The sequence below is a fragment of the Musca autumnalis genome, unplaced genomic scaffold (assembly GCF_047663935.1).
Source record: "Musca autumnalis isolate F117 unplaced genomic scaffold, ASM4766393v1 scaffold_1, whole genome shotgun sequence".
Classification (NCBI taxonomy): Eukaryota; Metazoa; Arthropoda; class Insecta; order Diptera; family Muscidae; genus Musca; species Musca autumnalis.
The window spans coordinates 323,011,730-323,016,254 of NW_027411644.1; positions in this window are offsets into that span (position 1 = coordinate 323,011,730).

A 4,525-nucleotide genomic window follows, 5' to 3' on the forward strand; every position below is an offset into this window, starting at 1 on the left:
TTCATGTGGATCAGATAAAATGCTATATCAGATAAAATGGTTTGGGGTGTTTCAACGCACTTGACCTGCTCTTGGGGTGAGCCCCGCTTTTCGGAGGCCCTCGGCCCATTTGCAGTTTGTTCGTCTTTTTTCTTTTTGACAGATTTTACGCGTTATCAATTATCTTAATGAAATGTAAACACAAGTATGTTGGTGAAAGAAGTTTTAAAATTACTCTTGATTGTTGCGATTGTTTGCGACCGTTCGTAACGAAAGACAGAGTACAACTCGATGCTGACATTTTGAAATTTTGATTTCGCCATTTTTTTGATTTTTTGTTATAATTAGAGGGCGCAACCAGATAATGATAAAAATTATATGTACACGCAGAAAAAAATATAAAATATATAATGTTAGAAATTATTATATAATATTAGAAATGTGTTTGTATCCCAACAAATATATGTTTGCTACATATTGTAGCATACATATCTCAATTTTATTTGTTTGAGTACCAACATATTTTTTATGTTAGAACATATTTGTTATGGGTGGAGAGAGGATTTTTGTCAAAGAGAGTAACAACAGGGCTCTCGTGGCTGGGGAATGCTGTTTTATAATAAAGAGCTGTGTTTATGATGTAATAGAAGACGCACAAGCGAAGACGGCAGAGTAAAAAAGTTTGTTTTTGCTCTGGTGATGTGTATGCGACCAAACACGTGTGTTTCGTGCTTTTTTTGTTGTTAACTAACGTAGCAAGGAAAAGTAGTTTTCTAAATACAATCGTTGAGTAAAGCCGGTAAAGTAAGTGAATAAATCAGTGTTTGTGTTTTCTTAAAGAAATTGTGTTTTTTAGTAAATTAAATGCCCAATACATTTTATAATTGAATCAAAAACAGCGCCGCCCATAGGAATAGAAACAATAAGAATGCATGTGTAAATGTAACCAAATGATGTTTTTTGATTGTTTTTGTTTACGCAAACTGTACATGAAGGAGAAAAGCAAATGCAAAGACAACACAGTGGGATCGCTGAGCAGCTCTCAAAGAAGAGCAGTTCTGATCAAAACGATTAATGGAAATATTTTATTGGACAAGGAAGAAATCGCATTTAATATTGGTAGTTACATCAATACATTTTTCATATACATACATACATATGTACATTTGAAATATGGATGTACCTATTTATTACATTATATAATCATTTGATTGCATATGCCGATTTCCCGCTGATGAATTTAACTTTGAAAAAATGTGTTTTATTTCACAACTAAGGAGTAGCGTTCAATGATGTTTCTATATATTTTTTCTTGTTAAAAGTGTGACTCTTTTAAATTATTCCGTTCCGTTTTTCTTCTATTAAAGTCTGTTCGGTATTTCTTTGAATTTTTTATGTACCTATGTGTCTGTTGTAGCTTTTGTGTTTGGTATTTCTATTCTTTTCAATAAGCCACCACCATTTATAAATGGGTTTATATTAGAGTGGTTTTAAAAAATCGATGTCGGATTTTTTATGCGGCACCCTCCTAAAATGTTTTGTTTTGTTAAAAATTAAGATTGCCAAAGTTTGAGCTCCATCGGAATATGTTAACACGTGCCACTGGGGCCTTAAACTAAGTTTGGACAAAATAGGCCAAATGTTGGACCAGTTCAAGAGTATCGTGCTCTCCAGCCACTTCACATGGTGCTATAGGGGTTTTTACACTCTTACCGTCATAATTGAGGCAGTGAATGCAAGTTGTTTCAACAAAAATCAAAGGGATTCGAGATCAGGTCTTAAAGTGAACTTATGCGAAATTTTGTGTGGGAGGTACCAGGAGGAGTGGACAAAAATAGTCCAAATTCGAACCTGATCTATATCTGGTAGATATATTGGGATGTGTTAAGTATGGACCGAATCGGTCAATCCCTTCAAGAGTTATCGTGCGCACAATTTTTCTGAACATTTTTGACCTTTTGTAGGGGAGGTACTTGAAGGTGTGGCTTATCTTCGAACTTAAACTAAGTTTGGACAAAATATTGCAAATGCCAAATTTTGGGCCGAATCGGCAGATCCGTTCGAATGTTTTATTGTGCTTCAACAACTACACATGGCGTCATAGAGGTTTTCTGCAGCTTTCAGGCCTTTTCTCAGGAAGAATGGACTTACCCCTGATGAAACTTGTACCGTCGTATAGGGGGCAGTGAACACAAGCTCTTCCAATAAAAATCAAAGCGATTCGAGAGCAGGTCCTAATCTAAACTTTTCCGAAATTTTGTGTGGGACGTACCCGAAGGAGTAAACCGATTGAGACCCCATTGGAACCTCATCTAAGCCTGGTAGAAATTTCACGATGTGCAATGTATGGACCAAATCGGTTACCCTTTTCAATATTTATCGTGCGCACAATTTTTCCGAACATTTTCGAACATTGGTGGGGAGTACCGGAAGGAATGGACCGATATAACCCACATTTTAGAGCGAATCGGTTGATCCGTTCTAGAGTTATCGTGCGCTCCGGCCAGACATACAGACGGATTGACATGGCACATTTTGCCCGTATGAAAGTATACCCTCGTTAGCATAAATGTTGAGGGTATAAAAATGATCGATTTTTTACACTCCAACTTTTTCATTTCTTTCGCTTCTCTCTTTTTCTCCCGATACCACTCTAGCGTTAGCAGCACAACATCACTGACCATACCATGGATTCCTTGGTCTCTCATGTCCAACTATTGATTTTGCAGCTGTTTGCATGGAGTGGGTAATACTTTGCAACTGTGCTGATATGTTGTCGGAACGGGAATGGGCCAGTTGTGATTGCATCTTACCGATGTCTAACATACGTATTGTGTCTGTTCAAACTTTATTTGCTAAGTTTAATCGGGCACTGCAACAAGGTCGTGATCCGAGTTTATGTTTGCTCCGCGGATCATACGCGCATCCAACACGCTCGATGAATGCCATCCATCTATGACAACGTGATTAATTTAATTTTTTTTGTTTTGTTTTTTTGACATGGTGACAGGAGTTGCCCTTATGAATGTCGAGATCTGGTACTGCTAACTACCGGCTTCGAAGACTATCATCCTCATTACATTGTCAGCGGTTTCACAGTGTTTTCCGACTGTTGGGTCAAATATATTCTGCTTTCCAATTTTGGTATTAACATTGCCTAGAAACATCTTAATATCATGGACAGGACATCGGCTTTGTACTTTACAAGTACATCTGTCAATGCGTAAAATGCACCTTATCTATAAAGAGTACGAACGTTTCGGGTGCAGATACCCAGATCATGGTACTCAAAACGTTTTTCTTTGTTTTTTTTTTTTCATAGCAAGACGTTTATCGGAGGAGTACGTTACTAGCCGAACACCGAACCCAATTGTTTAAAGTTCATATGGTTGAACGCGCAGCTCACTTCCTTTAACGGGTATTAAAGGCAAGTCCCCATGTGACACCACGTGGAGGTCAATGTCCACTCGAGATGAAAAACGAAGATGGCCCTTTAACTCTCAACACCGTCTCTTACCTATAAACTGGGAATTGTGGCTAGTGAAATTGCCTAATGTAATTTGAGATTTACCAATAATATAGTAACCAATATATATTAGAAAATAACTTTTTTTCCATATTGCCCAAAAGAAAAATCCGCATATTAGTACACAAAATATTTAAAATGTACATATCAACAAAGTAAAGTCAATATGTATCTTCTCAACAACGTAAAATACAGTGAATCACAGTCAAAAGTATCCACTTCAGTTTCTTTCATTAAAAGTGCGATTGCTAAGAATTGGTTAATGATAGCGATTTCACTCCTTTTTATATTTTTACATTAGTGTCTTAACTTAAATATCTATATAAATAAAAATCAAAAATCTGTAAAATGTACGCCATAACCCGACTTGGGTTTAAAAGCAAAGAAAATTTGGCCACGCCCACTTTTATGCCCACTTCTTTCAATTTAAAATGTTTCTCATTTCTACCAAAACTACTGAACCGATTTTCCTGAAATTGCCAGGGAATGTACGGGGATGGCTACCGGTTAAAATAGGCTTCAAATTTTGTTGAATTTCGGAAGGGGCGGGGTACTTCCCCTATACCCTATTTCTTTAAAAATTCTATATCTATATAAATAAAAATTAAATGTCGTTCGTTGGTACTGGCATCAGTTTAGAACGGCTGGACCGATTTCGATAATTCTTTCTGTAAAATGTGCGCCATAACCCGACTTGGGATTTCGGAAGGGGCGGGGTACTTCCCCTACACCCTATTTCTTTAAAAGTGATATCTAATATATAAAAGACAATGTGTGTATGTTTGTATGTTCCGTATAAACTCAAAATCGGCTGAAACGATTTTCTTGAAAATTTCAGGGAATGTACAGCAAACACCTGTGGTGATATATAATATATATATTTTTTTTTAATTTCGGAGATGGCGGAGTACCTCCCCCATTAAATACGTTACATACCCAAAACTACTGAACCGATTTTCCAGAAAATTTCAGAGAATGTACAGGGAGGACCCATGGTTAAAATAGACTATACATTGTGTT